Source organism: Ambystoma mexicanum, chromosome 7p (genome assembly GCF_040938575.1).
Source record: "Ambystoma mexicanum isolate Mex_15411 chromosome 7p, UKY_AmexF1_1, whole genome shotgun sequence".
Taxonomy (NCBI): domain Eukaryota; kingdom Metazoa; phylum Chordata; class Amphibia; order Caudata; family Ambystomatidae; genus Ambystoma; species Ambystoma mexicanum.
Window position 1 is genome coordinate 8,557,329 of NC_090939.1, and position 24,353 is coordinate 8,581,681.

General features: G+C 49.4%; 1 protein-coding gene across 1 annotated transcript in view; it reads left to right on the top strand.

The window, feature by feature from the left end:
- The window catches only part of SLC37A1 (solute carrier family 37 member 1), a 314,109-nt gene that overhangs the window by 127,982 nt on the left and 161,774 nt on the right, over positions 1-24,353 (top strand). The gene's annotated exons all lie outside the window — the stretch shown is intronic.

The following is a 24,353-nucleotide window of genomic DNA, read 5'->3' on the forward strand; positions in this document are numbered from 1 at the left end:
GTGACTCCAAGATAGAGAGACCAACCGTGACTCCCCTCTGCAACAGCCGGAGGGGAAAAAAGCCGTTGGACAGGAAAAAAAAACCTTGGTCCGGAGTGGGTGCAGGTGTGATGAAAATCCGCCGGATCCGCAGCGATGTCTGGTAACTCCTCCGCCGGGGATACGGGGACCGTGAGGCCAACATACCTGTGCTGACCGGCGGTCGATGGCAGCAGGAAAGCAGGTGAAATAACACAGCGCCTGGGCGGAAGAGACGAGAGAATACCAGGGAAGCCAGGAGAGAACCAAGAGAGCGAAGGAAGGAGCAACAGGGGAGGAGGCAACGGGAGGCAATGAGAATAGCGGGAAGAAATATACAGGAGAGAGGCGGGCAGAAGGGAGGAATGGAAAACAGTCGCCGGAGGGCGAAATGTAGTCAATAAAGGAAGGCAAACTAGCGCAGGCATGAGTCCTAGGAGGGCACAAGAGGCAGGGAAAATGAGTTCTAGGAAGGCACAAGAGGCAGGGCAAATTAGTCCTAGTAGGGCAAAAGAGGCAGGGTAAATTAGTCCTAGGAGGGCAAAAGGGGCAGGGCAAATGAGTCCTAGGAGGGCAAATGAGTCCTAGGAGGACAAAAGAGGCAGGGCAAATGAGTCGTAGTAGCGCAAAAGAGGCAAGGAAAATGAGTCCTATGAGGGCAAAAGGGGCAGGGCAAATGAGCCCTAGGAGGGCAAAAAAGGTAGGGTAAATGAGTCCTAGGAGGGCAAAAGAGGCAGGGCAAATGAGTCCTAGGAGGGCAAAATAGGCAGGGCTAATGGGCAAATGAGTCCTAGGAGGGCAAAAGAGGCAGGGTAAATGAGTCCTAGGAGGGCAAAAGAGGCAGGGCTAATGGGCAAATGAGTCCTCGGAGGGCAAAAGAGGCAGGGCAAATGAGTCCTAGGAGGACAAAAGAGGCAGGGCAAATGAGTCGTAGGAGCGCAAAAGAGGCAAGGAAAATGAGTCCTATGAGGGCAAAAGGGGCAGGGCAAATGAGCCCTAGGAGGGCAAAAAAGGTAGGGTAAATGAGTCCTAGGAGGGCAAAAGAGGCAGGGCAAATGAGTCCTAGGAGGGCAAAAGAGGCAGGGCTAATGGGCAAATGAGTCCTAGGAGGGCAAAAGAGGCAAGACAAATGAGTCCTAGGAGGGCACAAGAGGCAGGGCAAATTAGTCCTAGGAGGGCAAAAGAGGCAGGGCAAATTAGTCCTAGGAGGGCAAACGGGGCAAGGCAAATGAGTCCTAGGAGGGCAAATGAGTCCTAGGAGGGCAAAAGAGGCAGGGCAAATGTGTCCTAGGAGGGCAAAAGAGGCAGGGCAAATGAGTCCTAGGAGGGCAAAAGGGGCAGGGTAAATGAGTCCTAGGAGGGCAAAAAAGGCAGGGCAAATGAGTCCCTGGAGGGCAAAAGAGGCAGGACAAATGAGTCCTAGGAGGGCAAACGATGCAGGTCTAATGGGCAAATGAGTCCTAGGAGGGCAAAAGAGGCAGGGCAAATGAGTTCTAGGAGGGCAAAAGGGGCAGGGCAAATGAGTGCTAGGAGGGCAAAAAAGGTAGGGCAAATGAGTCCTAGGAGGGCAAAAGAGGCAGGGCAAATGAGTCCTAGGAGGGCAAAAGAGGCAGGGCTAATGGGCAAATGAGTCCTAGGAGGGCAAATGAGTCCTAGGAGGGCAAAAGAGGCAGGGCAAATGAGTCCGAGAAGGGCACAAGAGGCAAGGCAAATGAGTCCTAGGAGGGCACAAGAGGCAGGGCAAATGAGTTCTAGGAGGGCAAAAGAGACAGGGTAACTGAGTCCTACGAGGGCAAAAGAGGCAGGGCAACTGAGTCCTAGGAGGGCAAAAGAGACAGGGCAAATGAGTCCTAGGAGGGCAAAAGAGGCAGGGCAACGGAATCCTACGAGGGCAAAAGAGGCAGGGCAAGTGAGTCCTAGGAGGGCAAAAGAGGCAGGGCAAATGAGGCCTGGGAGGGCAAAAGAGGCAGGGCAAATGAGTCCTAGGAGGGAACAAGAGGCAGGGCAAATGAGTCATGGAAGGGCAAATGAGGCAGGATAATGGGCAAATGAGTCCTAGGAGGGCACACGAGGCAGGGCAAATGAGTCCTAGGAGGGCACAAGAGGCAGGGCAAAAGAGGCAGGGCAACTGAGTCCTAGGAGGGCAAAAGAAGCAGGGCAAATGAGTCCTAGTAGGGCAAAAAAGGCAGGGCTAATGGGCAAATGAGTCCTAGGAGGGCACAACAGGCAGGGCAAATGAGTCCTAGAAGGGCAAAAGCGGCAGGGCAAATGAGTCCTAGGAGGGCACAAGAGGCAGGGCAAATGAGTTCTAGGAAGGCAAAAGAGACAGGGCAACTGAGTCCTAGGAGGGCAAAAGAGGCAGGGCCAATGAGTCCTAGGAGGGCAAAAGAGGCAGGACATCTGAGTCCTAGGAGGGCAAAAGAGGCAAGGCAAATTAGGCCTAGGAGGGCAAAAGAGGTAAGACAAATGAGTCCTAGGAGGGCACGAGAGGCAGGGCAAATTGGTCCTAGGAGGGCAAAAGAGGCAGGGCAAATTAGTCCTAGGAGGGCAAAAGGGGCAAGGCAAATGAGTCCTAGGAGGGCAAATGAGTCCTAGGAGGGCAAAAGAGGCAGGGAAAATGAGTCCTAGGAGGGCAAAAGAGGCAGGGCAAATGAGTCCTAGGAGGGCAAAAGGAGCAGGGTAAATGAGTGCTAGGAGGGCAAAAAAAAAGGGCAAATGAGTCCTAGGAGGGCAAAAGAGGCAGGGCAAATGAGTCCTAGGAGGGCAAAAGAGGCAGGGCAAATGAGTCCTAGGAGGGCAAAAGAGGCAGGGCAAATGAGTCCTAGGAGGGCAAAAGCGGCAGGGCAAATGGGTCCTAGGAGGGCAAAAGAGGCAGGGCAACTGAGTCCTAGGAGGGCACAAGAGGCAAGGCAAATGAGTCCTAGGAGGGCACAAGAGGCAGGGAAAATGAGTTCTAGGAGGGCAAAAGAGACAGGGTAATTGAGTCCTACGAGGGCAAAAGAGGCAGGGCAACTGAGTCCTAGGAGGGTAAAAGAGGCAGAGCAAATGAGTCCTAGGAGGGCACAAGAGGCAGGGCAAATGAGTCTTAGGAGGGCAAAAGAGGCAGGGCAACTTAGTCCTACGAGTGCAAAAGAGGCAGAGAAACTGAGACCTAGGAGGGCAAAAGAGGCAGGGCAAATGAGTCCTAGGAGGGCAAAAGAGGCAGGGCAAATGAGTCCTGGGAGGGCAAAAGAGGCAGGGCAACTGAGTCCTAGGAGGGCAAAAGAGGCAGGGCAAATGAGTCCTAGGAGGGCAAAAGAGGCAGGGCAACTGAGTCCTAGGAGGGCACAAGAGGCAGGATAATGGGCAAATTAGTCCTAGGAGGGCAAAAGGGGCAGGGCAAATGAGTCCTATGAGGACAAATGAGACCTGGGAGGGCACAAGAGGTAGGGCAAATGAGTCCTAGGAGGGCAAAAGAGGCAGGGCAACTGAGTCCTACGAGGGCAAAAGAGGCAGGGCAACTGAGTCCTAGGAGGGCAAAAGAGGCAGGGCATATGAGTCCTAGGAGGGCAAAAGAGGCAGGGCATATGAGTCCTAGGGGGGCAAAAGAGGCAGGGCAACTGAGTCCTAGGAGGGCACAAGAGGCAGGATAATGGGCAAATTAGTCCTAGGAGGGCAAAAGGGGCAGGGCAAATGAGTCATAGGAGGACAAAAGAGGCAGGGCAGATGAGTCCTAGGAGGGCAAAAGAGGCAAGGCAAATGAGTCCTAGGAGGGCAAATGAGTCCTAGGAGGGCAAAAGAGGCAGGGCACATGAGTCCTGAGTTTGTTCCAGGGATTTTGGAAGACAGAGACCGGAGAAGTTGTGCTGATGTTCTTAACAGTGGAAGTCTGTGGCATTGCGCCCTCGGGCTGCCCCAAGCCCTCCCTGGTAAATGGGTTGTACTTCACACCTCTGCAGCAGAGGCGCCTTGCCCTGTGCACCCAGGCCCATGCCACGAGGGCCGTGTGGTTCCCGCAGCAGACCTCCGCTGGATAAGCGTCTGTAGCTCGGAATGTGGAGTATATATCTAGTGTGGACAGTAAGACCAGATATATAGACACCATAGAAACAAAAGCAACGCGTTGTCCTAGTTCCCACGTTCCGACGTCAGGCGCTGCTTTCAATATATTATGTTAGGTGCTTGTTTATAACGCGCCGATAGCCTCCAGATTAATCCAATAGTTCTCCCAACTGCAGCTGGGGAGATCATCTGCAAACACTAGAGGGCCCTAGGACTGATTCAACTCACAGTGTCTGCAACCCCAAACCCCCCCTCGCGATTGTGCATATATAGGACCGCAGTGGCCAGGCACATAGAGGACCGCAGTGGCCAGGCACATATAGGACCGCAGTGACCAGGCACATGTAGGACGCCACGCATTCCCTTCCCATGGTCCCACTGAGTCACTTTCTTCTGTCATGTCCCAATTGGGGGGCCCACTTGTGCTTTGCTGCCCAGGGCCCCCGCTCATCCTAGTTCTGGTCCTCCCCTCACTGGTGCTGTTTGCTCCCCTCCCCTTTCTTACAGCCTGCACAGTGCATGTAATTGGGCCACCAGAGTCCATGCGCAGTGACCCCGCATTCAGATTTGCAAAGTCTCACGATGTTCTGTTTGGGGCAGGCGGCCCCTGCCTAAGCCACGTGTTGCCCCTCCCGGCCTCCCACCTCCCTGCTCACCATGTCCATCCCTCTGTAGGTCAGAGACAGCACTTGGGCAATGCCCACTTCTTGGAGCACCTGCCACGCACTCTCATCCCACCTGAGGACTGACAGGCATCGCCCCACTTACACTGACCTGGCAGCATCGTTTCTGCTCCCTAAAATAGATGGCATATGTCTTACTTCCTAGCACTGAGAGCGCAGGCCGTACTTCCTAGCACTGACAGCGCAGGCCTTACTTCCTAGCCCTGACAGCATATTCCTTCGTACCACTGAGAGCGCATGCCTTACTTCCTAGCACTGACAGCACAGGCCTTACTTCCTAGCCCTGACAGCGCAGGCCTTACTTCCAAGCACTGACAGCGCAGGCCTTACTTCCTAGCCCAGGCAGCATATTCCTTCCTAACACTGACAGCGCAGGCCTTACTTCCTAGCACTGATAGCATATTCCTTCCTAGTACTGACAGCGCAGGCCTTACTTCCTAGCACTGATAGCATATTCCTTCCTAGCACTGACAGCGCAGGCCTTACTTCCTAGCCCTGGCAGCCTATTCTTCCTATCACTGAGAGCGCAGGCCTTACTTCCTAGCACTGACAGCGCAGTCCTTACTTCCTAGCACTGACAGCGCAGGCCTTACTTCTAGCCCTGACAGCATATTACTTCCTGCCACTAAGAGAGCAGGCCTTACTTCCTAGCACTGACAGCACAGGGCTTACTTCCTAGCCCTGACAGTGCAGGCCTTACTCTCTAGCACTGACAGTGCAGGCCTTACTTCCTAGCACTGACAGCTTATTCCTTCCTAGCACTGAGAATGCAGGCTTTACTTCCTAGCAATGACAGCGCAGGCCTTACTTCCTAGCACTGAGAGCATATTCCTTCCTAGCACTGAGAATGCAGGCCTTACTTCCTAGCACTGACAGCGCGGACCTTACTTCCTAGCACTGACAGCGCAGGCCTTACTTCCTAGCACTAACAGCGCAGGCCTTACTTCCTAGCACTGAGAGCTTATTGCTTCCTAGCACTGACAGCGCACGCCTTACTTCCTAGCACTGACAGCATATTCCTTCCTAGCACTGAGAATGCAGGCCTTACTTCCTAGCACTGACAGCACAGGGCTTACTTTCTAGCGCTGACAGCTTATTCCTTCCTAGCACTGAGAATGCAGGCCTTACTTCCTAGCACTGACAGCGCAGGGCTTACTTCCTAGCACTGACAGCATATTCCTTCCTAGCACTGACAGCACCAGCCTTACTTCCTGGCACTGACAGCAAAGGCCGTTCTTCCTAGCACTGACAGTGCAGGCTTTACTTCCTAGCACTGACAGCACACGCCTTACTTCCTAACACTGATAGCATATTCCTTACTAGCACTGAGAATGCAGGCCTTACTTCCTAGCACTGACAGTGCAGGCCTTACTTCCTAGCACTGACAGCGCAGGCCTTACTTCCTAGCACTGAGAGCATATTCTTTCCTAGCACTGACAGTGCACGTCTTACTTCCTAGCACTGACAGCATATTCCTCCCTAGCACTGAGAATGCAGGCCTTCCTTCCTAGCACTGACAGCGCAGTGCTTACTTCCTAGCACTGACGGCATATTCCTTCCTAGCACTGACAGCGCAGGCCTTACTTCCTGGTACTGACAGCGCAGGCCTTACTTCCTAGCACTGACAGTGCAGGCTTTACTTCATAGCACTGACAGCGCACGCCTTACTTCCTAGCACCAATAGCATATTCCTTCCTAGCACTGAGAATGCAGGCCTTACTTCCTAGCACTGACAGCGCAGGCCTTACTTCCTACCACTGACAGCATATTCCTTCCTACCACTGAGAGCGCAGGCCTTACTTCCTAGCACTGACAGCACAGGCCTTACTTCCTAGCCCTGACAGTGCAGGCCTTACTCTCTAGCACTGACAGCGCAGGCCTTACTTCCTAGCACTAACAGCGCAGGCCTTACTTCCTAGCACTGACAGCGCACGCCTTACTTCCTAGCACCAATAGCATATTCCTTCCTAGCATTGAGAATGCAGACCTTACTTCCTAGCACTGACAGCGCAGGGCTTACTTCATAGCACTGACAGCATATTCCTTCCTAGCACTGACAGCGCCGGCCTTACTTCCTGGCACTGACAGCGCAGGCTTTACTTCCTAGCACTGACAGCACACGCCTTACTTCCTAGCACCAATAGCATATTCCTTCCTAGCACTGAGAATGCAGGCCTTACTTCCTAGCACTGACAGCGCAGGCCTTACTGTCAGACAAAGGACCAACCTCCCCAACCTCCTCCTCACCAATACTTTCAGAAGAGTTGTCCTTGGAACGGGCGGGGGTCTTCCTGCGCCACTGCCGGTCTTCTGAGGACTGTTCCTTCCTTGACTTCTTCTTCTTGTCGTGTAAATAGGGCCTAGCTCCCTCAGAGGCCACCCTGACAGGAAGTGTAACCTATCAAAGGTGAACCCCGAGGAGCTAGACCCCCAAAGTACCAGGGAAAAAGCCTCTCGGGCACCAAAAAACCCTGGGTGAATTGTTAAGATGAATAAGTGGCTGACTTCACAAGCCTTGTCCTTTAGTCTTGAGGCAATTCCGGAAAACAGGATAAATGCAAGCAGAGGTCCAAAAGATCAACAGGATACAGGGAATGGCCCCAAAGAGTAAAAACTAAGCGTGGGTGTAATGACAGGAACGGGGTAGAATTTGAGACAAGGGAGAGAAAGACAGAAACTGAAGATAGGGTGAACAAACCCGGAAATAGTGTCACGGAAGAAAGGTAAGTAATGGATGTTAGAGGAGAAAGGAAACACCCCAAATCCAACAGGGAACAACGGAAACACGTGAGATGAAACCAAGATGAAGAAAAATAGTAGTTACCGGAGACGCTATCAAGCGGAACCGGAAACTAAACGGGAGCGTTAGCCAGGCTCCGGACGATAAAAGAAAAGAAACTAAGAAACAAGGAAGAGGAGTACGCGGAGAGCGTCTAAGAAAAGAAACTAGGTAAGGGGAAGCAAGTGGACGGCAAGGGTGGTTCGGAGCGGGATCCAGACACACCGGCAGCAGAACACAGCGTTGCTGACGTACACAAACATGGACAGATACAACGCGCCGAAGAGGGGGCGTGGTCTCGTCTTATAGTTGCGGTCGCCATCTTGGGTGAGGACTAGACCGGGGGCCATAACTTCCAGGTCCTCCACAAGCTCCACGGGCGAAGTCTGACAGTATAACCCTTCCCCCTAGGGGGCCCTCCAGGCTTCCCTGGGTGGAGAAGATGGAACTTTCTTAGCAGCCGTGGGGCATGGATGTGGCTCTTCGGTTCCCATGTTCTTTCTTCAGTAGAAAAGCCCTTCCAATGAACCAAGTAATGCACTCTCCACTTGCGATACCGAGAGTCCACTAAATAGTCCACCTCGTATTCTTCTGGGGTCTGTGTCTTGGGAGGCTTGAGGCTCAACGGCTTTCTATGATACGGGTCTAGTGTGTGTACCTTCAATAAAGAAACATGGAACACAGGATGTATCCGTAGTAAACTCTTGGGCAACTGGAGCTTGTAAGCTACTGGATTAACCTGAGAGAGGATGGGATAGGGTCCCAGGTAGCGAGGAGCAAACTTGCCAGTATGGACCCATCTTGGTAGATACTTGGTAGCCAACCATACCAGCTGACCTGGCTTCCAGTCTGGGTTGGTTCGTCTTCTTAAGTCAGCCCACTTCTTATGTGATTGTCTGCTATCCTCCAGTGCCTTCTTTGCCGTCTTCTGGACTTCTGCAAGTTCAGTTAGTAGACTGTCAATCGCCAGGGTGCTAGTGGAAGGTACCCCTGTCCAAGGTAGGGGTTGAGGATCATAGCCATAGGTACAAAAGAAGGGGCTCATTTGAATGGAGGTATGGTATGAGTTATTGTAGGCAAATTCGGCTTGAGGAAGGAATGAGGCCCACTCTTCTTGTTTGTTGCTACAGAAACATCTGAGATATTGCTCAAGTGTGGCATTAAGTCTCTCTGTCTGGCCATTACTTTGGGGATGATAGCCTGAAGATAGGGCTCTGTGTACCCCCAATTGTTTGCATAAGGTGGACCAGAATCTTGAGGTATATTGTGAACCTCTGTCCGAAATGATGGTTCTTGGGAGACCATGTAGCCGAACAATGTCCCGTAAGAACACGGCCGCTGCCTCTGGGGCCGAAGGAAGATGTGAAATGGGTGAGAAATGAGCCATCTTACTGAATGAGTCTACCGTGACCATTATCGTATTCATACCCCTAGATATGGGTAATTCAACTATGAAGTCAGTGGAGATATGCTCCCATGGTCGCCCTGGTAGTGGTGGTTGTTGAAGGAGTCCAATTGGTTTTCCAGTGACCTGCTTATTACACGCACACACTGGACAAGATGACACATAGCGGTTAACATCATGAAGGATTGAAGGCCACCAAAAACGTCTCTTGATCAACTCTTGAGTCTTCTTTACGCCTGGATGACCAGCCAACGGTGTATCATGACACCATCTGAGTACTTGTTCTTGTAAGGACTTGGAAGGAATGTACAAGGCTTCTTCGTGATAGAAGAGTCCTTCACTGCCTTGTCTTACAGACCGAGGGAACACCTTTTCCTGTTGATACTGTTGCAACAGTTGCTGTCCGAATGTCCCCTCTAAGACGACCATTCTTAGGCTAGGTAGTAGAAGGTCATGCCCTTGGTAGGTACCAATCTCCTCCCCTTGACTGCGTGACAGAGCATCAGCTACCTGGTTTTCCGTTCCTGGAATGTAGGTAATTCTGAAATCAAACTGAAGAAAAAAATATGCCCATCTAGCGTGACGGGCATTGGAACACTCCATCTGCTGAAGGACCTTCAGGTTTCGGTGATCAGTACGAATGAGGAAACTATGCTTGGCTCCTTGCAAAAGATGGCGCCACTCTAGGCATGCTAACTTGATGGCTAATAACTCCTTCTCTAGAACTGAATAATTTCTTTCACTGCTCGTGAGGGTTTTTGAGTAGTAGGCCACTGGATGTTCAATACCATCTTCTGTCTTCTGTAACAAGACCGCCCCAACTGCTCCTATCGAGGCGTCTGTCTCCAATATAAACGGTTTGTCTTGATCTGGTTGAACCAAAACGGGAGCAGTGGTAAACCGTTCCTTAAGAGTGTTGAAGGCTTGTCTTTGTTCTTGGGCAAATTCGAACTTGACCCCTCTTTTAAGGAGTTTGGTGATTGGTTGGATTAGATCAGAGAATTTGGGTATGAATCGTCTGTAGAAATTTGCCAAGCCCAAGAATCTTTGGATATCCTTAACACATCTTGGTTCCTTCCATTCCAGTATTGCTTGAGTCTTGCGATTGTCCATCTGTATACCTTCCTTCGAAAGGATAAAGCCTAAATAGGAAACGGTCTTGGCTTTGAAGATACACTTCTCTGGTTTAACCAGAAGTTGGTTGGTGTGCAGTCGATGTAATACTTCCTTGACTTGATTCCTATGTTATTCTCAGTTGCGGGAGAAAATCAAAATATCATCCAGGTAGACTACTACCGACAAATAGAGGAGATCTGAAAATAACTTGTCCATGAATCTTTGAAAAATGGCAGGAGCATTGACTAATCCAAACGGCATTACCTTATATTCAAATAGCCCAAGGGGTGTCCTAAATGCCGTCTTCCATTCGTCTCCTTGGCTGATTCTCAAGAGATGTTACGCTCCTCGCAGATCTAGTTTGGTGAAGTAATGTGAGCCCTGGACTGCTTCCAGGATGTCTCTAATCAAGGGCATCGGATATCTGTCTCGGATAGTCACCTGATTGAGACCTCGATAATCTATGCAGGGTCTTAATTCCAAAGTGTCTTTTTTAGGAATAAAGAACAATGATGCTCCACAAGGGGACTTGGAGTCTTGAATAAGCCCGTTCTGAAGGTGTGTGTCCAGGTATTCTCTCAAGGCATTCTTTTCGGGTAAAGATAACGGGTACATCCGACCGAACGGAACTTGTGCGTCAGGGATCAATTCGATTGAACAATCTTCTGCTCGGTGTGGGGGTAACTGCCGTGGTACTACGTCTTGGAAGACTTCGGCATAACCTTGGTATTGTAACGGAACAGAAGACACGGTTTTGATATTTTCTTCCTCTTTCAATGGTCCAATAAGAGGAACTGTCATGCAGTGACGTTCGCAGTATGATGAGTCAAAGCTTACCTTGTTCAAGGCCCAATCAATGGAAGGATTGTGTCTCCTTAACCAGGGTATTCCAATTATCAAGGGAAAATGAGCTGCTCGGATAATGTCAAACACCACTGCCTCTTGGTGCTGTCCCAACTGCATTCGTATTGGAATGGTTCCCTTGATAATTGGCCCGGAATAAAGAGGAGTTCCGTCTACTCCTTCTACAGGTATGGTTCTTGATTTGAGCCGTTCAGGAATGTGGTTAGCTCTGGCCCACTCCACATCCATGAAATTGCCAGCGGCACCACAATCTAACATGGCCAAAACTTCCGATGGAGTGGAGGCATCCCGCCACAGCAAGACCTTGAAAACCATTAGACGGTTGTCTTCCTCTACTGGGGTTGTGTTGAAGCAAGGATAGCAGAGAGATCCCCCGAAACTTCCCTTGCGTAAGTTCGGGGGCTGGTGTTTTCCTTCCGACGAGGCGGAACTTCAGGACAGTTCCTGAGTAGGTGTCAGGAGGAACCACAATACATGCATAGTCCTGCATCTCGGCGCCTCTTGCGCTCTTCAGGTGTCAAAGGGCCACGGGCGGTTCCAACCTGCATGGGTTCTTCGGCCGCTTGAGATTCCCTGGGAGGCGGAGAGGGGGTACTCGGTTGAAAAGATAAACGTGGTCTTCTTCTTTCCTGACGACGTTCCTGCAGACGAAACTCTATTAGTAGAGCAATAGTCATCAAATCCTGAAAGGTAGCTGGTCGAGCAATGCGAGCCAATTCGTCCTTGATATCCTCGTGTAGACCTCTCCTGAATATGGTGTGTTTGGCTGAATCAGGCCAGTCAGCCTTGGATGCCAGTCTCAGGAATCTGGAGATATAGGTCTGCACATCTGTTGTTCCTTGTCTAACATCAAGGATGGCTTCAAGAGATGTAAACAATATTTCAGGACGATCAAACCTTTCTTTGAATTGGGCCACAAAGAGGTCGTAGTCGCTCAAAAAAGGATCATTGTTTGTCACCAGAGGGGTTGCCCACGCCAAAGCGTTTCCAAATAAATTGGCGATGATGAACCCCACTCGGGATCTGGCTGACTCGTAGGCGTGTGGTCTAAATGTAAAGTAGACCTGGCAGGCATCTAAAAAGTCCTTTAGTCCCCCTGGGTGACCATCATATTTGCCATACGACAAGGCCATAGGCGGTAGATCGCCACGATCCTCTCTCTGTAAGGCCACTTGTTGACGCAGTGTGGTGTTTTCCGTCTTGAGGGTTTGTAATTCTATCGTGAGATTTTGCATGGCTGCAAACAATTCCTGATATTGTTTCAAGGATGCCATGGTTATCGGTGGGCGTTGTATTCTGTCAGACAAAGGACCAACCTCCCCAACCTCCTCCTCACCAATACTTTCAGAAGAGTTGTCCTTGGAACGGGCGGGGGTCTTCCTGCGCCACTGCCGGTCTTCTGAGGACTGTTCCTTCCTTGACTTCTTCTTCTTGTCGTGTAAATAGGGCCTAGCTCCCTCAGAGGCCACCCTGACAGGAAGTGTAACCTATCAAAGGTGAACCCCGAGGAGCTAGACCCTCAAAGTACCAGGGAAAAAGCCTCTTGGGCACCAAAAAACCCTGGGTGAATTGTTAAGATGAATAAGTGGCTGACTTCACAAGCCTTGTCCTTTAGTCTTGAGGCAATTCCGGAAAACAGGATAAATGCAAGCAGAGGTCCAAAAGATCAACAGGATACAGGGAATGGCCCCAAAGAGTAAAAACTAAGCGTGGGTGTAATGACAGGAACGGGGTAGAATTTGAGACAAGGGAGAGAAAGACAGAAACTGAAGATAGGGTGAACAAACCCGGAAATAGTGTCACGGAAGAAAGGTAAGTAATGGATGTTAGAGGAGAAAGGAAACACCCCAAATCCAACAGGGAACAACGGAAACCCCTACCGTGAGATGAGACCAAGAAGAAGAAAAATAGTAGTTACCGGAGACGCTATCAAGCGGAACCGGAAACTAAACAGGAGCGTTAGCCAGGCTCCGGACGATAAAAGAAAAGAAACTAAGAAACAAGGTAAGGGGAAGCAAGTGGACGGCAAGGGTGGTTCGGAGCGGGATCCAGACACACCAGCAGCAGAACACAGCGTTGCTGGCATACACAAACATGGACAGATACAATGCGCCGAAGAGGGGGCGTGGTCTCGTCTTATAGTTGCGGTCGCCATCTTGGGTGAGGACTAGACCGGGGGCCATAACTTCCAGGTCCTCCACAAGCTCCACGGGCGAAGTCTGACACTTACTTCCTAGCACTGAGAGCATATTCTTTCCTAGAACTGACAGTGCATGCCTTACTTCCTAGCACTGACAGCATATTCTTTCCTAGCAATGAGAATGCAGGCCTTACTTCCTAACACTGACAGTGCAGGGCTTACTTCCTGGCACTGACAGCGCAGGCCTTACTTCCTAGCACTGACAGTGCAGGCTTTACTTCCTAGCACTGACAGCGCACGCCTTACTTCCTAGAACTGATAGCATATTCCTTCCTAGCACTGAGAATGCAGGCCTTACTTCCTAGCACTGACAGTGCAGGCCTTACTTCCTAGCACTGACAGAGCAGGCCTTACTTACTGGCACTGACAGCGCAGGCCTTACTTCCTAGCACTGACAGTGCAGGCTTTACTTCCTAGCACTGACAGCACACACCTTACTTCCTAGCACCGACAGCATATTCCTCCCTAGCACTGAGAATGCAGGCCTTACTTCCTAGCACTGACAGCGCAAGCCTTACTTCCTAGCACTGAGAACAAATTCCTTCCTAGCACGGCACAGCGCAGGCCTTACTTCCTAGCACTAACAGCATATTCCTTCCTAGCACTGAGAGCACAGGCCTTACTTCCTAGCACTGATAGCATATTCCTTCCTAGCACTGAGAATGCAGGCCTTACTTACTAGCACGACAGCGCAGGCCTTACTTCCTAGCACTGAGAACATATTCCTTCCTAGCACGGACAGCGCAGGCCTTACTTCCTAGCACTGACAGCATATTCCTTCCTAGCACTGAGAGCACTGGCCTTACTTCCTAGCACTGACAGCGCAAGCCTTACTTCCTAGCACTGCAGCGCAGGCTTTACTTCCTAGCCCTGAAAGCGCAGGCCTTACTTCCTAGCACTGACAGCGCAGGCTTTGCTTTCTAGCACTGACAGCATATTCCTTCCTAGCACTGACAGCGCAGGCCTTACTTCCTAGCACTGACAGCATATTCCTTCCTAGCACTGACAGCGCAGGCCTTACTTCCTGGCACTGATAGCGCAGGCCTGACTTCCTCGCACTGACAGCACAGGCCTTACTTCCTCGCACTGACAGCACTGGCCTTACTTCCTCGCACTGACAGCACTGGCCTTACTTCCTAGCACTGACAGCGCAGGCCTTACTTCCTAGCACTGACAGCATATTCCTTCCTAGCACTGACAGCGCAGGCCTTACTTCCTAGCACTGACAGCATATTCCTTTCTAGCACTGACAGCGCAGGCCTTACTTCCTAGCACTGACAGCATATCTGACAGTAGTAACCTTAAGAATGTGTGATGAGTGAACTCCCAGGTCACAGCTAGGGCCCTGAGCGGGCATAGAAGTGCGCATGTGCGCTGGCAAGGTGGACACCTGGGCGATGTTTGCCTCGGGTATGGAATGGGACTGGCGCCGCAACCGGATATTCCCGCTCCTGGTGAGAAGCCAGGCTTCACACGATCCGGGTCACATGAGGTGTGGAGGGGAACTCCACCCAGCCACGCGCCACATAGGGAGAGAGGGGGCGGGGCGGGGGGTGCGCGCTCTCCGTGCTGGTCTGCACCCTGTTTGAAGGTTAGAGAACATGCATGGTAGGGAACCTAAACACGCGTGCGCGCACACTCATGTTATTGGGTCGAGGGTGAAAGGGGAGATGAGTTCAAAACAGGGATTAGATCTGCTGCAGTAAACATTGGTGATTTCCCTAAATCACCTTTTGGAACAATGTAAACTGGAAAAGGTATTATCCTCCTCTTGCTGCGCTCTGCAACTGGGTGCTATTTGATGCTGAAAAAAGGCGATACAAGTAAAGGTTTTATGCCTGTGTGGCTCTAGTTATTTTGTGATGGGCTTAGGACAAAGCAAATGTATTGCCAGGCTTGCTGGACGAGCAACGTTAGAGACACTGATAACTTTCTCAGTATAAGTTTTCAACCATGGGATTTGCAAAAATCTGTCCCCTTTTTTGCAAATACCATTTTTTTTAATGTGTATTATTTTGCACGACAAACAACAAAAAAACAAAACAATACACAATTGTCACAACGCAACAATAACATGACTTTTATCTCACCCCAGTCCCCCCCCCCTCCCAAGCTTACTCCCTATTGTCTATGCAACATCTATTCTAAGGGTATAGTTTGTGCTTCTCCTGTCGTAGGGTCGTTTACTCCTACTCCAGTCTGAGCCTGTTCAAACAACGTTGCCACTAGAAGTCTCTAGGCCGTCATTATCTCCCCAGAATCACCCCCCTTCCTGTGGGCTGCTTCACTCCACACCGCAGTCTCAGCATCCACCCATTTTTGAAAGTCGTGCCACCACACTTCTACCTTCGGCCTTCTGCTACTTCCTGTGCTAGCAAGTATGTAGGCCAGATCCTTAAGCTTGCAGACATGTTTCAGCTTGTGCGGCCTAGAGAAACCTCCCACGCCCATACAGATTCTATTTCTAGTCTAATCTCTTTCTCTAACAGGCACTGCGCCACCTCCCGCCAAAACCTTCCTTTTTCAGGGCACCCCGTAAACATGTGTATCATTCCCGCATTTACTTCTCCGCATTTAGGACATGTCTGTATTCCCGCATCCTTAAGTCGCGCAATCCTCTGTGAGGTCATATACGCCCTCTGGGTAATGTACAATTGAATTTGCTGCAACCTCGCATTTCTAGATACATTCTTGTGATAACTTTGGGCCCTCACCCATAACCCGTCACTCATTGGTTCCCCGGCTTCCTTCTCCCAGTCACGTCTTATTTGGAGCACCTCTTTACCAACCCGAGACATGAGCAGCTGGTAAATTCGGGAGATCTCATGTCCCCCATCTGACACATCATAGAATGTTTCAATGACCGTGTCGGGCTCACCCTCCAACACTATGTTCGCCCACGTATGTTTAGCCTTCTGTACCAACCTGGTGTACATGATGTATTGTCCTCGCTGTAGCCCTGTTTTGCACAAGCGTGTCAAATTCCATCGCCTTCCCTTCTTCCCACATATCCCCTAACATTGCCACACCATTCCACAGTTGTTCATCTACTCCCTTTAATGTCACTGGCAGCACCTGTGGGAGCACGGGGTTGGGTTCTCAGTAGCCTGGCAAGCCCTCTGCCATATCTTCACTCGCAGTCCCAACATCCTCGCACATCCTTTCTGTTGTGCTTTTGGTAACCAAATCCATTCTTTCAGAAAGAACGGGGCACATTCTGCCCTTAGTAGTCTAGATTCCGGCATTGGGTCGTCCGAAAGCCACCTTGCAACATATTGCAGTTGACTGGCCAAGTAATAAGTCTCAAAGTTTGGCAACGTAATGCCCCCCCTATTGTATGTGTTCTGTAGTTTCCACAGTGCTAACCTATTTCTAGTGTTCTGCCATATAAATCCCCTACACAGACTGTGGAGCTTAACAAAGAATCGCTTGGGTATCATGTGTGGTATGTTCCCGAAGAAGTGCAACATCCTAGGAAACACCACCATTTTTAGCAATGCCACTCTCCCCATCATGGTCAGGGGGAGCTTGGCCCAAAATTGCATGCTGCGTTCAATCTTAGCCACCGCCCTCTCTGTATTGTATTTATGTTCAGCCTCTGATGTGTGAGAAATATCGATCCCCAGGTATCTTAAGGTCTCCGTCACCCATTGTATTTGGAGTGTCGGTGGTTCCTCCCGTAGTATCCCTTTACACCTGCCCAGGGGGAACATGCATGACTTCTTGGGGTTCACAGTTATTCCGGAAAATGATGCATACCTATCCATCACTTCCAAGATATATGCTAGGTTTTCTTCAGAATATCTCAGGAATAACATGTCATCAGCATACATGGAGATCAAGTGTAGCCCTCCCTTTGTAGGGATATCCACTTCCCCGTAATGTTGCCTCAGGTATATCGCCAGAGGTTCTAACGCCAGGATAAACAACACCAGGGACCACGGGCATCCCTGTCTAGTGCCCCTACCAAGTTGCCACCGCTCAGAGATGATCACGCCCGTCTTAACTCGGGCGAGTGGCGCACTATATAGCAGATGCACCCACCTCAAATAAATTGGTCTCATTCCGTAGCTTCTTAGAGCTGCCATCAACCAGGGCCATTTGACGGAGTCAAAAGCCTTTACAGCATCTAATGATATTATCGCCACCTCTTGTGAGTCCTCTCCCGTTTGTTCTATGATATGATGAAGCCTCCTGAGGTCATCAGAAATGTTCCTGTGTGGGATATAATCCGTCTGGTCAGGGTGTACTAGTTTATTGATGACCGGTCTCAACCTGCTCGCCAACACTGCAGTTAATATTTTGCTATCTTGGTTCAACAAGGACAGTGGTCTGTACGACCCGCACTCCATGCTGGGGTTGTTGGGTTTGGGGAGTGGGATAATGATCGCCTCCCTCAGAGATTCGGACAACACTCCTCTTTCTAGCACTTCATTCAACATTGTTAGTATCGGGGGGAGCAGTTCCTCCCTGTACGTTTTACAGAATTCGCTGGGGAGTCCGTCTGCCCCCGGGGCCTTTCTAGTGGGTAAGAGCCTAATCACCGGCTCTAGTTCTTCTAGGGTGATCAGGGCCTCCAAGTTCTCCATCTCCAGTGCCGCCAGTTTGGGAAGGCCGATATCCTCCAATGTGTTTGATATATCCTCCTCTGTCTCCCCTCCTGTGTCAGCATACAGTTGCTGATAGAACTCTGCAAAGCCATCGTTCACTTCTGTTTGGGTGTCCAGTATATGTCCATTTTCGCCTTAACTGCTCTAATCGGTTGCCTAGGCATCTCACATTTATACAACCAGGCTAACAGCCTGCCCAGCTTGTCTCCCCCCGCATGCTGTCTTTCTTTGTACTTTTTGTAATTTAAATTACACAATCTTCTCCATAGTGCTTCACAATCTTGTTTTAATCTGCCTATAATCTCAATCTCTTCCACGGAGTGCTCTCCTTTAAGCATAATTCCTTCCAGTTTCTCTTCCACTGCGTGTAGATCTCTTGTTATCTCCCCCTGTGGTCCTTTGGATTTAGATATCGCGCCCCCCCCACATCACCACCTTACATGCCTCCCATAGAGTGCCGGCTGATTCCACACTTCCCGTATTTAGTTTAAAGTATTCTGCTATCTCTTTTCTCATGTCTTCCTTGAACCCTATATCTTCCAAAGCCTCTGCCCTCAGTTTCCATGCCGGAATCCGTTCTCTAGGTGGTGAGTACTGCCACTCCACGATCAATGGCGAGTGGTCCGATAAGAGTCTCGCATTATATTCAAGAACCCAATATCTCTCCTGTCAAGCCCGATGTGGTAAATATGTAGTCTAGTCGTGTGTGTGTAGGTTCTGTGGTGCTGCGTAGTGCAAGTACTGTCTGTCCCTCAGGTGGTGCATCCTCCACATGTCCACTAGATCAAAGTCCCTCAATAGGGCTCCTAGGGCCTTGGCCGCAGGCACAGGCTTAATCATCTTACCATCTGATCTATCCACGTTGGGATCTAGCGTACAGTTTAAGTCTCCTCCCCATATAACCCCTCCTCCCATGTAAGGGCTAATCTTGCTGTATAGGGTCTTGAAGTATCCCACTATATCTTGGTTAGAGGTATACGTATTAATGATGCACACAACTTTATTTTCTACCAGACCTTTAACCAGTACCATCCTCCCATCAGGCTCTATAGTGGTCTTTAACTGCTTAAAGGGTACATGTGGTGCTATCCATGTGATCACCCCTCTGGCGTACGCTGAGTACGTCGCTCCTGTGGTGATGCCTCTCCACTTCCTTCTTATTGTTTCCAGTTTCTCTTTCGTAAGGTGGGTTTCCTGTAGCAGGGCAACATCTATTCTCTGCCGTCTCAAGTACATCATTATTTTATTCTGCTTCAAGTAACTATTGAGTCCCCTGACATTCCAGGTGACTATCTTCAGGCCCCCCATCCTATCCGTATCCTGTTCCTCCTTTCACCCCCCCTTGTCGTCTGTTTCATGTATGGTGGCATGTATGTATAAGCTGGTTCCAAAATGCAGATTATCCAAAACAATCCCCTACGCTCAGCACTAAACATCGCCAAACGAGAGCACATATCCTCAGCCAGAAGGCAAGCCCACTGGCTCCCCATTTGAGTGCGGACCATCTTGAAAACGCTCGCCATCCCTCGCAAGTGCCTTTCTAATGATGCCCCAGCTTACTTGGCACAAAACGTTGTGCGAGCCAAAACCCTCAAACCAGAGACATCAATGCACACAAATCGCCTTGTGATACCTCCATTTAACCGGTTCATGAGAGGCGGATCAAGCTTTCCTGCCCTAGCAGCCAAGCACTGGAATGCCCTGCCCCCTAACGTACGCGCTGAGGAATCCTATTGGGCCTTCCGCTAAGCCAACAAAACCATGCTGTTCACCTGAGTTTTGGACCTGGATACACAAACCCCACGGACCGTAATGTCTTCTGTGACACTTTAAGATGCATGTAACATGCTTTTCCTGTGTAACTTCTTGAAACAGCGCCTTGATGCTTCTGGGTTAGGCGCTTTACAAATGCAAAAGTAAAATAAATACATTATATTGTAGTTTTCTAGATGCATGCATTGCTATGGATTGTAGGACCGATTATGATTTAGCCAGAGTATATACGCAGCACAATTGATTCATTCAATATACTAAACGTGTGTTAATATCTATAAGTTCCCTTCATCCACGCCCCTTGCTGCTTCTAACTGTGTGCTGCCTCTGTGATGAAGGTTTTGGGGCATACCTACCTCTCTTTTGCAGAGCCCCTAGCATTTCTTTGCTCTCACATCTTAATTCACCAAGATCACTCACTTCTGTGTGTTTTGGGACTTGACCCCAGAGGGCTGAATCTCTACCCATTGTATTCATTGGAGTACAGTCCCCCATGCTGGTGTGTCTGTCCATCTCTGGTAGCCCTGGGCCATATGGTGCGGTCTCGCTCTAGAACAGAAGCTTTAAAGTTTTTTGAGATTTTTATGTCATTGCGAACTTCTTGCATCCCTCACCTTGTAGCTTTGGGCGAAGCTCTGCCCTTAAAGAATGTTAAAGGAATTTGAAGTGTTCCATGAATTAAATGTTGATTGCAGAAGAAGCATTATCCTGTCATGGGAATAGCAGCAAGATTGGTGCCCCATGAATACAGACCCCCTACTTCAGGCAGCGCTCCCGGTGTGGGGTCCAATCCATGCCCAACTGATATCATGATCAATATCTCTGGCACGGATCCGGGGTGTGTAACGATCATGTGTTCTAAGCAAGTATGTTGGTGCTAGGAAAATCATGCCAGCCCCGGGTGTTCAAAGCATGCCAGCCTGCAGTGGAAGGGGAGGGCTATTATTGGAGGGTACGCATCTCGGATTCATAGCTTCTAGGCAATCAAGTGTTTGATAGCACACTGGCAAGTGATCCTCTCTGACTATCCATTTAGATTGATTGGGCTGGGATGAGGATTGGTACAGCCCCTGTGGAATCTATTGCAGGGTTAGAAATTGAGGGGAACTGGGAGCTATGTAGCTCCTGCTTGTGGCCTAGAGTAGCCTGGTTAGCTTTAAACCAATAGCTTCTAGGAGCTACTTTTGGCTCCTCGGGACAACTGATGGCGAACACACACACACACCTTTGTGAATTTAACTCTGTGTGTTTGGGACAGTCTAAACCTTAGGACACATCTATACAACATTTAAAGCATAAGGGGTCATAAATAATGGACAAAGCGATATGTTTGCATCATATGTGGAAGTTAGATTTGTGGAACGCTGTGTGCAAGCTTCTGGTTCCTGTGAGATGCCAGAAGGTGCCTCACCCGCTAGTCCCCGGGGATCTGTCATCCAGGTGGCCACGGCACAGCCATTGCTTTTGGATCCAGTTCCTGGGGGTGGACCAGTGCAGGAGGATCACCTCGGTGAGGGGTCTTCGGGAGTGGGAGTGGGACACAGGATGGTCAGATGCGGTACTCCCTTCCTTATAACACCTTTACCCCATCCTACCTGGTAGGATATTTAGGAACTCTATCCCCCCCCTTTTACAACATGAACACTTTCTCACTGACAGCCCGCTCTTTGGGAAAATAGACTTACACCCGAGCATTATACTTGACATGTCCCAATACAATAGTCAGGTGAGGTCAGGCAATTATCGACAATCACTCACACCTGACTTCCATTACACTTCCCCACACGGATAAAAGGCGGAGCATGAGAGCACACTCTGAGCGAGGCAAAACACACCAGAAACAGCAGTTCCAAGATGGCAGCTTAATGAGAAAAGATGGCAAAATAGAAAGGAATCACAAGGAGGGAAGTACCCTTGATCATTTTTAACAAGGAACTGTTGCTTTCATGAATCCTCGAGATTGGAAGACATAAGACCAGGAAAACAGGCTCAAGAATCCTGCATTGTGTGTCGGAGATACACAGGGCCCTCCCGCACCAAAAATCAAGGTGTGGAGAATCACCAGCCACTGCAGTGGTACTGCCATTGGCTCCAAGAACAAAGCAGCATCAGTGAAATCAACACAGCTGGTTAGTTGGGGAAACCAATAAAAGACCACTCTGCGTTGAAGCCAAGGTTGCAAGCAGCAACATTGTATGGCGAGAGCTGGAATGAACATTGTCAAAACTCTTGTGATAAGAGACGCGAGTGAAGTTAAACTGCTAATGAGTGATTGAACTTTAATGCAAGCTACAAAACCTTTGACAGAGTGATCCGGCACTGTGTGGGTGCTCAATCGAAGGTCTCTGTAAGGTATCCAGCTGAAGAGTAATGAAAATAGATACATTTGATCCGAGCCCGGCGGAGGGAGATTATTTGAAAGTGAAGGAATAAATGTGAAACGAAGTAATCCTGCAACGGGTAAAGCAAAATCATGGGCACAGTCGAAGGTCTTTGATTTGGAAAAAATAGAGAAAGTTGGGAAAAATACATGAATCTGGTCCGAGCCTGGCAGAGGGGGACCAGAGTGAACAATGAACAACCCAAGAAGGTTTTGTGTTAAAGTGGGTCTGAGCCCGGCAAAGGGGGACCCAGGGTGAATCGAAAATCACCCACAAAGTAATACCTGAGAATCCTGAGCAGAAAGGAACTTTTTGTTTGTTTGTTGTATCAGACCCTCTGAAGCAAGAGACTTTGAATGGCAAAGACACTTTGGTACAGAATGCTTGATGTTGAGGTTTTCAACTGTATCCTCATGCTATAGAAGCCAGTGACTGTGCTAAGCTCGTGTGCCGTCTATTCCTTTGCTAAAAACGTGGGGAAGAGAAGCCAACGGCTTGAAAATCCTGACATATCATTTCTTGAACACTTTTCGTTTACATAAACATTGTTTCCTACACTATTTGTATTTAGAAGTAAGGATTGGCAATTGTTTTTTCTTAGTATAGGCCCTTTGATTTTGGCAAGAAACCACTAGGACTGCATTATTATTATTTGATGGTCGTAGCTTGCTCCCATCTGTAGATTTAGGATTAGACCAGCGTTTATCACACCCTTGTTGACGTTCAATAAACGCCCTTGAACTGTGGTCACTTGTGTCTGTCTTACTGTTGATACCATGCCTTCCTTCCATTCCCCAGTGGGAGCTCCTAGTCATTGGTTAATGCTGGATCCCAAAAGCTGCTTTCAGTTCCTGTTTATCCAATCTTAATTTTGATCCCTGTTTTGTTTTATTTTTATTTTTTGTTTTTGCCGGAAAACTAATAAAAGCTGATATAAAAAACAACTTCAAACATCAACCCATTAAAACAACTTGACCATAGCAATATATTTACTCTGTTACAAGTTTCTTTAAATTAAAAGCCACCCAATCATTTTTGTAACTTGTTGCAGATTTCAATTCTTTGTGAAAATTGAGCTTTTATCTAGCAAGGCGAATACATTGTGCAAAGCAACAGAGGATCCTGAGACAATGGCTTTTCTAGAACTGCAAGCAGTGCGCTTGGGTAGCATGTGTGATGCGACAGCAGATGGGTATCACTTCTAGATATACAAGGCCCCCATTCCAGTGCTGAAGACCCTGCTTTGCTCTCTGCCTAAATTAATCGCAGAGGCCAAAGTAAACCAAGACGTGTTGACGAAGGGATCACGGCTGCTGAGACCCTCTGAGCGATTGCTAGCTGCAAATTCATCTATCCGCCCTCCTGAGCCCGTGTTTAACCCCAGGGTAAACCCAGACTGCAGCTTCCAGGATGTATTGTTGGATGAAAGTACAGCTGGTGTTTTACGTCCACCATAAATGGAGAGGCTTTCTGAGGTCATGATATGATATGATAAGACCTTCAAGACCTTCCTCTTCCTTCGCTCTCTCTGTCTACCCTGCTAACCTAGCTCTCTGCTCTATCCATCTTTCCCTCCTCCTCCTCCGTACATCCTGCCGACTGGCTGTCTGTGTACCTCAGAGTCTCACTGGTCCCAGGCACCCCCACCAGACCTCTCTAGCACTTGCCTCAGGGCCCTACACCCACCCACCTTCACGGCACTTAAAAATAACCGAAGAGAGTGGCTCTCTCTGCACTTACCCCAGTCTCCACCAACTGGGCACACCTGGACCTCCCCCTTCCCTTGTTACTGTCTATGCACTTGTACGATCCGTACGCACCACGCCTGAAGATGGTCTGGCTGTTCTCCCCTGTCTTCTTCCCTCAATTGCACTGGAATAACTGCATATTCGCTGTCAGGCCTATTTGCTGTGTCTCATCTGTTAGATGTATTATAGGCACTTACTCTGCCTGTGCAGACTATTATCGTCTCTGAATTTCAAGAGCTCTGAGCTACTGTTGTTTTTTCCCCTGTCCCACCGTCCTTGAGCGCTTTGAAACACTTTCCTGTGTATAGGCACTATATAAATAAACAATACAATACAATAAGTCATTTATAACGCGCCTGTACACAAGTGTTTCTAGGCGCGACAAAACAAGGGAGGGAAGCCAAGACAAACGATCTTACAATGCCTTGTGTCATTCAGATCATGCAAGTGCGAGAACGAGAAGTGCAAGGGAAAAGGGAGTGGGGTGCAGGGGGGGGGAGAAAACAGGGCAGCAATGCTCTGAGTTAGTGCAGCCAGAGTAGCGCGGCTCTGGGTAGTGCAAGGAGAACAAGGGACTGTAGGGTTACAGTTACAGCCCCTAAGTGCGTGGTAGGCCCGGAGGCAGTGCAAGTGTGACTGATCAAGAAAGAGCCTGGTACCCAGTGAAACTCTGAGGGTAGCCAAGCAACCAGTCGGTACAGCAGACAGGAAGGACAGCAGGGGAGGGAGAGAGAG